The sequence below is a fragment of the Buteo buteo genome, chromosome 21, assembly GCF_964188355.1.
Source record: "Buteo buteo chromosome 21, bButBut1.hap1.1, whole genome shotgun sequence".
NCBI classification, from domain to species: domain Eukaryota; kingdom Metazoa; phylum Chordata; class Aves; order Accipitriformes; family Accipitridae; genus Buteo; species Buteo buteo.
This window is the reverse complement of record NC_134191.1, coordinates 3,980,632-3,993,139: the sequence shown is the minus strand read 5'-3', so window position 1 is coordinate 3,993,139 and position 12,508 is coordinate 3,980,632. Positions and strand designations below refer to the sequence as shown.

General features: G+C 40.6%; 1 protein-coding gene across 6 annotated transcripts in view; it reads left to right on the top strand.

Annotated features, from left to right (window-relative positions):
• The window catches only part of CHL1 (cell adhesion molecule L1 like), a 141,665-nt gene that overhangs the window by 39,606 nt on the left and 89,551 nt on the right, over positions 1-12,508 (top strand). For 4 of the 6 annotated variants that reach the window (XM_075052667.1, XM_075052664.1, XM_075052666.1 and 1 more), the window contains exon 1: positions 7,202-7,316. The exons of the other annotated variants lie outside the window; for them this stretch is intronic. The gene's annotated coding sequence lies outside the window, so the exon portion shown is untranslated. Of the gene's footprint in view, positions 1-7,201; positions 7,317-12,508 lie in introns of those variants that run through there. 6 annotated transcript variants of the gene reach the window in all.

Genomic DNA, 12,508 nt, shown 5'->3' with positions numbered 1-12,508 from the left:
GATGGTGAATCTCAAGTCTAACAGCAGTAGGAATGAGAGTGATGGGGAGTTGATCTTTTGGCAGTCTGAGCATCTGACACGTGGGGGTTAGAGGGGTGGGGAGGGTTAAACTGTCAAATGTCTCCGAAGTTGGTGTGCGCTGGGATATTTAGAGGCTTATAGCTTGATAACGCCGTGATGGGTTTTTTTTTCATGACAATGGCAAAGGGCATGTCCTTGAGACAGGAGGCATCCTGTGCTGAATTTGGAGGGGAAGGGAGACAGAGCTCTTCCAGGAAAAGAGCTTAAGAATTTGTATTATGTGCACAAGAAACCAGTATATTTTTGCTAGTCTTCACCCTGGGGAAATGCAGATCCGTTTTGGTCGAAATGAGTCAAAAGAAAAAAACAATAATAAAACAAACAAACAAAAAAAAGTGTGGTGGGGGAGGAGCAAATCCTCAGATGTAGAAAAGGCAAATGTAACGAGGTCAGTTTCCATTGTGGATCGGGAGGAAGGCCAAAACTGTGGCATGAATGAGTGAGGACGGACACTGGAAAGACACTAGCCAGTGACCAAGCCAGCAAGCCCAGCCTGAGGTTGCCAGGGTGGCCGCTGAGGCTCCAGCTGCTGGGAAGGAGCAGTCCCTCAGTGGGTACATCCAGGACTGACAGAGCTGTGGTTGAGTCTGCCAACAGAGAAGATGACCTCTTGAAGTCCTTTCCAATGCTCTGGTTAGATGAGATAATAAAAATTAGATTTGGGCCAACTTTTGAAAGGGGAAGTTGTTACCAAAATGAGCTCTTAAAATGCATGGTTTGTTTTGTGAAGGGTTTTTTACGTGTGGGAAAAAATATGTGTACAATCTTGAGGCTTTACCACAACACTATATATAAATATGGATGCAATAAATTAATGCATTGGTTGCAATATTAGTTATAGATTTGGTCAGCGTGTAGTATAGTGCAGTACTCTGATGTCCACTGTAGAGAGTAGAGAGTATTGGAATAATAAATGAATGTTAAGTATAATAAATCTATTAAAAAGATGTGATAAACCATGCGTTATAAGATTCTTGAAAAAATATAGCTTATTTTTGTTATGTTTTAGTAGTTTTTTCTCTTTCCAAGTCCTGCCCCCATAGACTTGAACATTAATGTATTTCACTCTTCTATGAAGAACACTCACCTTTTCTGCAATGCCACTGTCCAGTTAAGTATTTCTGAGGCAGATTTGATAACAGGGTGCATACCGTTCTGTACTTTGGAATAAAGGAAACTATTTAAAAAAAAAACAAACAACATAGTACCCTCCATGAAATGAAAAGATAAATTAATTTTCTGAAAGTGGCTGAGCTATTGAATTCCTTTTCTAAATTCATTCTTTGACAGAAAAGCATAAGTAAATGCTAGAGAATGGAAAGTGATTAAAAATGTAATAATTAATAGCAAAAAGTAGATAAGCAGATGTTATGTGTACAGATTTGCATCCTGTGGCATAAAGAGGATTAAAGAATTAATTTACCACTGGCATTTAGTATGGAAAAGTCCTGAGGCCAGTTCACGTAAATAACACTCCTAATGTGTGAGGACCCTAATGAAGTCAGTGCGGCAAAACCAAAAGAGTCAGCTGAAGAAGAAGAATAGGAAAAAAAGCCCCTCCATTTTTTTTTTTCTTATCAGGTAAAATACTAAGTTAATAAAAACTAAGAAAATGATCAGACTAGAAATTGGAATTACTATTTTCTTTGAATGTAGTTTGTGGTAACTAGGAAGATTTTGAAAAGAAAAATGATTACATAAAGAGATATGATTTGTGAACCAAATTATTAGTATTAACAATATTTTATCTTGAGGCAACAGTAACTCAGTCTTTAAGTGATGAGGACTTGCTTTATTTTCTGACAGTCTGAAAACTGATTCTGACACCCTGATCCATCCTTGATTGGATTAACTGAACTGACATTTTTCCAAAAAAGAACAAACAAAACACACGGCATCCATCCGGTGATGAGTCGACAGAGGCGGTGTTCACAAATTCCCTCCTCATCAGCCGGAGCCGTGGCAACGTGCCAGCTCTTATTAGTATCGGCCCTCCGTTTCTCTGCCCAAACCACATATGCTTTGCAAAGTGCTCGTGTCTCCCATGTATGACAAGTGCTTAGGGTAGCAACGGGAAAATGTGTGCAGAAGTTAATGTTTGTCTGAAAGGACTGCTGCTTTCTCCTCCATCATTTTATCATGCATTATGGATGCATGGTACGTCTCCATGTGGACTCCTGTTTTCCGTGCCACCCGAGTATGCTGAGTAGACTTACAAAATTATACGTTGGCTAACCAAATCAACCACTTTTTAGAATCTTAAGCCTTGAAAGTCATTGCAATTCCCATTCCTGAAAGCTGACGTCTCGCAACAGAATGACCTGCATGCCCGAACCTGGCTTGACAGAGATGTGACAAATTACTTGGGCATTTTCTTTAAATGCTGTTATACTATTGACAGATTTCCTCAAAACCCATCCTGTCATGCTAGATCAAAATTGGTTGCAGTAGAAGTTATTCCTGTGTAGCTGTACGATAGATTGTTGTTCAATTGTACTGACAGCCCATGTTTAGTCATCTGTTTATTTGGCTGTACCATCTTCCTTGGCTGTGTAGAAGTAGGATTCCCAGGCGGGCAGATATTTCTTGGAGATAACTCACTTTGCACATTTCGTCACTACTATCTTTGAAAAAAGTCATTTGCTTCTAAACACTTCCCTGCCAAGCTTAGCATTTTATAGACTGCCAAAAAAAATCGCTGATCGTGTCTGAATATGGCAAAAGAAGAAAAAGAGTTCTTACTAAGTGGCCTAATGCACCTTTTCCCCTTTAGTGTAGCTGTTGTTTTGTCCTTGCATACAGGGCTGAGGGTAAGTACAGTATACCAGCTACGCCGTGCCTGAAATAATTTGGATGGAATTTATTATCATTAGCATGCAGAAAGGGCAAAGCCAGTTGCCACATGAGCTCATTACAAGGGAATTATTTCCTTATATACATTTAGTAAGAGTCAGCCCTAAGTGATGTTGCCTCATTAAATTCAAGAACTTCGATACTGTTATCGCTCTTCCAGATTTAATAGGCATGCTTTTTTCCAAAGGGTTGCTTTTCTATAATCTGCCGCATAGCATGCAGACACCTGACAGATGCTCAGTAGATTTCTGCATCTGATGAGAGTTGGAGCTTTGATAAATGTAGAAGAAGGGCTGTCGGAAAGGCCTGAGGTGTGAGGGTGCAGGGATGCTGCCATGGCAGATTTTGCACGTACTGAGAGCTTGGAAGAGGCTGCTGTGAAATAAACATTTTTTGTTAGCTGGTTACCCGACAGCTTGCGTTGGCTGGAGGTCACTGCGTGGTTTCTGTCGTCATACGAGAAGTTCTGTCTCTGAGCGAGGGGTGAGGAGGACACCCACTAATAAGGGACTCAGCGTTATATCCTCAGTGTGCCACGCTGGAAGACAAAGGGACGTTGTCTATGCTCATAATCCCTCATTTGAAAATTAATGAACAAATGGCAGGCTACAGACGTGATGGCTATGAAACTTCTTATATTGGGCAAGAAGTGCTTTCCCACTGAGTGCTTTCTGGTTAATGATTTAGTTTCAAATTTGAGTAAGTCTTTGTTGCTGTGCAGTGGTTCTGGGAGAACTAGTTTTGGGGAAGGGACAGACCTTTTGAAGGATGCTTCACGCCCACATTAACAAAATACTTATTTTTTTCTTAATTCTATCCAAGGCAGTATCATGAAATCATGCAGATTAATGATGCAAAAGGCCTTTCTGATCATCTGTTGAACTGCTCTGTCCCTACAGGGTGGGTTTTTTCATTAACCAGCTTTGGTTTACATTTCTACAATGCAGATTTATGTAAAAAGTTAATAATACCCATACAGCACAAAATAACGGGGAAAGTAATTCTCTCCAGGTAATTAGAAATGGAGCCTTTCTGTAACCTGTGAACCTAAAAGCCTGATTTGCTTTCCTACTGACTTGCATTCCCAATTGCTCTGCACGGGGCAGTGCTCGTGCATTTTCTGTCTTCCCCAGCAGGCAGGAGATAATACTGGGTTACTCACAGCCTATGTTATGTACAGGCTGAGTGGCTTGCCAGTAAATATATTGAGATTTGCCAGTCAGCTGCTCTCAAACAGAATTTACAATGTCCTTTCTCTCAGTGGAGGCACTAGCTTGAGTTTCTTTCCTTTGAAAGTTCCCTGTTTGCCAGCGATTGAGGGGTTTGGATAGATGGGAGAGGCTGCACAAGTGTAAAAAGCCCCATTTTTCCAGCAAGCTGTCCCAGAAAATAGCATTTTTTCCTTTGCCAACAAAAAAAGAAGTCCTCATCAAACTAATCTATTTCAACATTATAACCTTTATCCCCCAAATAGAGATGCGCAGGTTTTGCCAAAACCCTGCTCATTACACAGGATTTTCACTTCTCTCTGAAGGGCTTACGCTGGAGCTTTTACATACAAGTGCGGGAGGTGAATTCCCAGGAAGGGGGGGGGGGGGGGTGTACACAGGGTCCCCCAATGCCCCTGGGGTCCCCTGCCCTGTCCCCAGGGCTGGTGGCCAAGGATGGAGTCAGCCCTCGCCGATGGGGCACGATGCGCCTCCCTTGGGGTGGGGGGCTGGAGGGGAGCTGGGGATCACCGCGGGGGGAGTTCGGGCAGTTGAGCATTTTTCTGTAAAACTCTGAAAACCAAGCCTGGCATCCGTTGAATAAGTGATAACTTCACCCTGATGTTCTCAAGATGATAATCGAGGCATTTTACTTTTTAAAAGAGCGTTTTGGGAAGCAGCGGCTTTATCAAAGATTTCAGTATGTCAGTGTTGTCAAGGCGCTAGTGGAAGCACTGAAATAGCGATACGAAGAAAGCACTTGCAAAACTTTTTGCTTTGCAGCTAAGAAAAACGGAGACCAGCTCTTGATGCCACTCATTATTAAACGCTTTCTTTAGCAAATGGGCTTGAATACAAACATAGTCATTCGTCTCCCTCTGAACTGCTAATGCTTTTGACATATTTTTTGAAGTTCCCATCGTGAGCTGTAGCCTTTGGACTCCCTGTGGTTTGCTGGCAATGTCCAGACCTGAAACTTTATTTTTCCTTCTTGTAGTAAGTATTAAAAATCAGTGAGAAAAGGTTGCTTGGCATTAGGATTAACTTGAGCTTCAGTTTCTCTTCACTCCATTTTCTGTTCAAAGTCATTCTCACACTTGCAAATCAAGTGACCAGTCATTTAATGTTGTGTCTGATGGAAAAGTGCCGCCCTGGATCCCACAGGAGTCGACAGCTGTAGTCAGGATGCTGCTGATGGGAAGATGATTGTGCCACGAGGCAGCAAATGAGTGTTGTGCCGTCAGTCGATGAGAAATATATCCAAAAAATGATCATATTTCTGTGAAAATAGTAAGAAGTAGAGAATAATATTTTAGATGAAAGGTTAAAGGAATTGGATTTATTTGGGATTTTTTTCTGTGTATGTGTGAAAGGGTAAGAGAGTGTTTTACTGCAGCCTGGTAGACCTGCAAAGAATAAAGATTTTCAGTCATAAAATATCTAATTAATCCAATTGATTCATCTTCTTGCTGTGCATGGTGTCCTTTACAGATCATGTCTGTATATCATATATATTTATATACTACATATATATGATAGAAAGAATAAATATTGTATTCTATATTACCGTGTAATGAGCTCTGACATCCAAAGCACAGGTTGGCACCCTGCTCCTTATGGACTAATGAGGTGTTAATCCCTGCACCATTACTGTGTGTATACATAGGAATATTAGTTTGGTATTGATCTCTTCAGACTTCCAGGACTAGTCGTCATAACTCATTTCATTGACAACAAGTAATCATAACATAAGGATATTGTTTAATAAATTATTATGAATTGTTATTTTTTGACTGTTCCTGTGTAGGCGGTTGTTCAGTTCCCTGCTGAGTTGTCCAAATTAGTGATCTGGATGCGTCAGATAACATCATTTACTTGTTTTAGAGCAAGACATGAGACCAAATCTCTTTTCTTCCTATTTCCAGTGATAAAATCCTTGGGTTTAGATGACTTGTCAGATTTCTCTGACTCAGTTGTGGGTTTTTTCTGTCTTTAAGTCTGTCACTTTCACCCATCTGCAACCCGTTGCCTATTTGAAAAGAGGGCTAAAAATACTTACAGGCATTATTTCAACAGTCAGTTGCAGAGAGACAGCAATTTGCTGACGTATCAAAGGCAGGTGCACACTGACATGGGCTACAGAATTTAGAATAATCAAAAATAGTCTACTGATTGAAAATTTAATAAAAAGAAAAGGTGTCACATCTCATAATTTGGTAGAGGGTCTTCTGGTGAATCTTGAGATCTCCCTGAAGGGAACCTGGTCATCTCTGTAACACAGATTTGCAGCCTGGGTACATTCAGTGTAGAATAATCCACATGTAGAAGGTCCTTTCATATTGGGCTAACAGAAACTCTGTTAGAGGCCATCATAGCCTAGTATGTACTTGTTGGAAGTGATCATACTCGGGTAGTTTTAGTTACTTATGCACTACACAGAGCCTCCTAGAAACCCTCCTCAAAAGTGAGTGCGGATATAGGCAATAGGATGCCGGTACCTGAGAAAAATGAAAAAGTAAAGCATTGGAAAAGCTTGAGATTGCTATGACAGTCAAAGACAGTAATGAGCTGAGTTTGGGAATGCATTTTAAAAATATTTTAAATCTAATTTGCTTGGCTGTAATGGAAGACAGAATTAAAAATCTTTCTTGGCCGAGTTCAGCTGACTTCTTTTAAAAGAGTTCATTGCGTAAAGGGCAGAAGCCCAGATATTTTAAGATCAGGCTTTCCAAGTACCACATATAGGAAAAGATAGTGCTAAATGCTTTCCCCTTGACAAATGTGGTTCTTCTGCCATATGATCCATGTTTCCAGCTCTGGGATGTATCACCCTGAAAATTGCAAAACTAAGTATTAAGAAATATGCCTTGAAAATGTGCCAGCTAAGTTCCTTAAAAGGATCTGAGAAAGGATGACTCACTACTTAAATGGCCATTCATTGCATCTGCAGAGCATTTCAGGTTAAATTCTCTGAAATAGTCATGACTTCTTGTAGAAGCTCCTCTGTGTTGCAGAGGCAGAGCTGCAGCCTCAGCCCATCGCTGAGGTCCTGGTGAGGTGGGAGGAAGGGAGGTGGCATCGTCCTGGAAGAGGGACGGGGTCCAACAAAAGCACCTACAGCCATCCTGAGCAGTGAGAAGGAGGAGGAGGAGCACCGAGGCTACCCCGAAGAAGGTTTGAAATTTCTGAGTTGATTAAAAGCTGATCTAAAGCAGGTTTTGGCTGTCAAATGGCTGGTTAACCACTAGGGTCACCAGACAGGAGCATATGTGAAATATTGTCCTCTTATTCCAGTGTGCTGTTTATGGTGTGTGAGGCAGGGCTTGGGCATCGCAGTGATCTATCAGACCACTTTGGTGAAATGTTTGTGACCTGTTGATGCGTGGGCTGTAGCTGGTATTTCGTATCTATGTTCATCTCTCCATCTTCCTTTGCTCTCTTTGTTGTTTTGTATCACAGAGCCTTCTTTAAAGCACATCTTCGTATAAGATCAGGGTTTTTTTTTCTATTAAGTCAGTATTTCTGAATTTCTATCTCAGCCCAGATGTTTTGTGGGTTTGGGGGGTTTTGTTTTTATTTTTTCTTTCTTTTTCTTTCTCAATAAAACCTGCTTTTTTGACCTCTCACGGCTGTTCCCCTGCAAGCTGTGAGCTCCTAGGGCACAGCTATGCCTGACGTCCCTTCATAGCTCAATATGCCAATGAGGCAGAGTTGAAGTGACAAATGTTAAGCTAGTGCAAAGCTGAGACATCTGAGTTTATTCTCAAGTGTCTGGTGCTTTTTGCTTGTTAAAACACATATAGAATAACCTTTACTGGAACAATTCCTTTTAAGATTTCTGTCATCTTGGTCATACAGGAATTTGATTTTTACCAGTTGTTTCCTGACCAGACACACCAGACCTACTTTACAAAGTATCTTTCTGGTGTGGAGTGCTTCAGTTTTGATGAATCTAAATTCAGGTGCTCTGTACGAACCCACCTTACAGAAAACACTAACTTCATCTGCTGAAAAGCAGATCCTTTTAAGCATTTATCTGATTTTTAGAGTATCCTACTACAACCATTTGCAACCTTGAATAGTCTCAGCTGGCACGGGTAGGTGAAACCACCAGTAATATGCAGGCTCTCACGCCTAATGAGCTCCGTGTTTAGCTGCTGCGGTACGTGCCAGGTTTTGACTGACAGCCTTTTTTGCCTCCTTCTGAGTGGAACCAGCTTCTTTCTGTCTTTTCAATAAATGGAGAGAGTTGCGCATCAAGGCAGTGTCTTTCATGGTTATTTCTCATAGCTTCTGATCCTTATTTGAGGAACCTTTACTGAATTTTTCTATTTGGTTGGGTGCACTGATATATTTTTGCTTCCTGTGTTCAATTATTCATTTTTCTTCTTTGGACCTTGAGAGAAAAATAAACCAGGAAGAGTCCAGTTATATGTGCTTCCAGATATTCAAGATTCATCAAAACTGTGCTATAGGCTTTTGCAATTCCTTATGGAGGAGGGATCCAAACTCTGCTGAAGTCAACATGAATCTCTTGCTAACTTTCATGATACCTTAGTGGTCATTGCATCTTTGGCTCTATATGGACAGTAAGTAAAAGTAAATGTCAATTATCTTTTCAGACAGAGGTCCTTGTAGAGATACCACACTTGATGGAACTGTGTCCTAGGTTGTTGTCCTGAAAGCTCAGAATAAAGGAACTTAAATAAAATATACATATTTTATTCCTGCTACTAGAAAACTCTCATGTTAAGAAGTTTATGTGGGACAGGTAGAGAGAAAGAAGGAAGAATAAGGAGGGAAAGTAATCCATTGCTTAATGCTGGTTGAAACTGGGGAGGGCAGAAAAATGTACCTGAAAAGAAAAAAGAACAGTTATTTTCTCATAAACATCAAAATACGAATTTGTGTTGACATACCATCATCTAAATCCCAACAAATTTGGATGAAATCTCTTCTTCTCTAGCATGTTCTGTGGAAGCCAGTACAAATAAAGTTCTCACTTCATCTGATCTGAGGCAGAGGGACAAAATCCTTGAGTAGATCCCAGTGCATTTTTGGGTTGCAATAAGAAGATGCGATGGGGAAAATGGGCATGTATGTCGATGAATATTACACATGTTGCCATGAGTGTCAGTACGTACTACTCATGTATGAAACTGTGTGGAAAATAATGTAAGTTTTCTTTCTATCTGCTGTTAGGTGTGATTGAATAGAAGAAATGCTATGATTTATTTTACAAAGTTTGCATAATAGCCTTATTTGCCCCGAGTTTGGGAAAGAAGGGGAATATTCTATTTACCAATCACACAATTGATTCTAATTTTAGGTATTGATTCCTTTTGTCTCTATTAAAGTGTCTTGTATTCTTGTCTGTCTCCACCCTCGAAGCCAGGTCTTTATGTGGAGCATGTAGGTTTATGTTCCACAGGTGTGTGTTTTGCAGTGGTAAACCAATATTTTCCTTTACAAAGTATAAGCAGAGCAATTTTGCCTCAGGTAAATTCTTTCTCTTGGAAAACCCATTCAATAATGCTTCAGGGCTTGTATCTCAAGATGAAACAGAAATCTGTCTTGCTGGTAAGATGTGAGTAAATTTTCATGTCTATGACAGCTAAAGGAAAATTAACAGGAAAAAAAATTATACTTTGTAAGGTGGGGGAAGTAACTGAACCTTCAGAATATATATATGTTTTCTTAGCTCTTGACATGAAATTCTGTCTCCTCTGAACTGCAGCTCTCACACACCCATCTTGAGCCTTTCCCTATTTTCCTGCTGGATAAACCTCCCAAACATGTATTGGATTTCTTCTATCTCCTTCTCTCAGCCTTTGTGAAAAGACAGCATTATGGTGAGGCTGTTCTTCTTGCTCCGGGGTCTGAGTCTGGCAGTGCTGAATGATGTCAAATAATCTAGGGGTTTAGTGAGAGTTTTTGCCTGCCCTGGGGTATCTCTGGAGTGATGCAGGACATGTGCAGTGCTGCTCATTTTGGTGACCAGCGCTGTTCTGCTGTGTTGGATGTATACATTAATGAGCAGGAATGGGTACACATCGGTTGTCTTTAGAAGGAAGAGAGACATTTATGGTGGTGAATTGTCTTATTCTAAGGTAGATGTTGTGGTTTTGAGGTTTGACTATTAAAAAAGAAAGATTTTTTCTCTCTCTCTCCTTTTTTTTTTTTTTTTTTTAATGTAAGGTCAGAGGTTTGACTACACTGTAAGGTACACACCTGAATTTTGAATCCGTTTACTTCTCTGTTTTGATAGCTGCATTTTTGGTCACGATATGGTGTTAATGAGGTTTGGTCTTTCTCCTTACTCAAAGCTGGAGGTTTGGTCTGCTGTAGCTTTCCAGCATAGGCACCAGGCTGGCACACACAGCAGTGTCGGTCTGAGGTGGCTATGCATCAGCAGCAGAGCGTGTGACTGGCTTATAATTAGTTTGCATTTCTTTACGGCTCCTCTTTTAGGCGGGTGAATTGCATAACTTAACGTGAGTAATACTAATTATTTTGGATCTGTCATTGCACAACTGATGATGAATAATGCAGATACTGCTGTGACGCTAAATGCAGTTGTTGGAGATGTTTTGCCTTTTCCCCTCATCATCTGTCTTGAAGTATTGTGACATTGGGTGACACAGATAAACCTGAATTCTGTAATTAAGTTTTATTGTAACGATCCTGGAAAATATTCAATTTTGCATGTTCTCATATTTTAAATGTGGCTTAATGAGTCTTCCAGCTTTCCTGTCTGCTTAACACACTGCTGACATTTCTCCATTTGGATAACAAGATTCAGTAGGATAAAACTATCTTCAAAATGCTCCACACTAGCATATTTAGGTTTTCATATTAATGGAGATATTTTTCTGCCATTAGATCTATCTTTTTTTTTCCATTTATCTGTGGAAGGCCAGGTCAGGCCTATTGCTAAGCAGATAACACCAAAAGATGAGGGGGAAATTTCAGTGACTATAAATTTGATTTTTCTAAAAGAATTCACCTTATTTTCCATGAGCGTCGGTGTGATTAGGATTTTTTGCACTGCTGCTTCCAGAAAGCAAGTTTTAAGCCTCCTTGGACAGGCTTTTGCATTTGCAAAAAAATCACATTTGATGAAAGCAGTGACTGAAACCACACTCCCTCACTGTAAACTGTGCATAGAGTCAACTGAATATGTAGCTATGCAGAAAAAGCTATGGTTAGGTGGGATCTTCTCAATTTTTTCCACAGTATGCCAGCAGAACTGCTGGCTGCCTTGCTAAAGAAAAGACAGTTGTGTGTGTTGGGTGAGGAATTTGTGTATATTCAGCTTGGCTGTCTGAGCTGACACCTGAGTTATGAGAGCTGTCCATAACATGTCCAAACTGGGATATTTTTAGAATTAAGTTGATCCCCTTTAGGCACAGAAACTTATGAATTTAACAGTATTTTCTTTTTTTTTTCCCCTCCCTCCCCCTCCCTCTTTTTTTCCCCCTGTGGCTGTTTAATATTAAAAATACTGCATCTTTTGGTAGTAAAGTCAGCAGGGATCCTCCTGCTGCAGAGGAGAGCTGGATGGTAATTATCAGTGGTACAGGGTTCCCAAGCCCCTCGCCAGAGCGCTGCCTTTGAAGCGGCCGAGACAGCCGGCGCGGTCGCTGTGCCGTCGCCCCTCGCCACACGCTCTCAGAGGGTTTCAGGTTCTCCGTGGGTGCAGGCAGGCCCCGTTGGCTTTCACGGGCTCTGTGAGTTTGTCCTCATGGAAAAGATGCCCCAGATTTGCTCTGGCAATAAGGAAAGCTTAGCCTAATTTTCAGACTTGACTTCTGTAAAAGGAGGACATGCTGATGGCCAGCTCTTTCCCAGAAGGGAAGGTTTGAAGGATGTTCCAGGACTCCAGAAAGGTGACTTTATTCAGTCTTAGACATGGAAATGAATCTGAAAGTATTTTTATTTTATCCAGCTCTATCAGAGTGCTTGGGAGTATGAGTGACATTTCCAACCATACTTTTCTGCTTCAGTTGCAGTTGGAAAGGCTATGGAAAAGGACTAGGAAGAAAATTGGCTGTTAGATGATTCTTGCTATAGAAGAGTCCTTTGAAGTTTAGCAGCTTAACTTCCCAAAGTCACGAGCCATTCAGGGGTGATGTGTGTTGCAGTACAAACCAAGTTGGTTACTTCCAGAAAATAAGTTAATTGAAGATGTATTTATTAGCTCTGTGGCTGGAATTCAAAGATCTTCAAATGCGAAAGAAAGTGTTCAATTTTCCCAGTAGAAATGTTTATAATGGGAAGAAATAGTTTGAAAGATTGGCCTTTAATTTCTAGCCTAAGGCCAAACAGAGCAATCACGTATAGACATATCAGATGTATTCTATGTA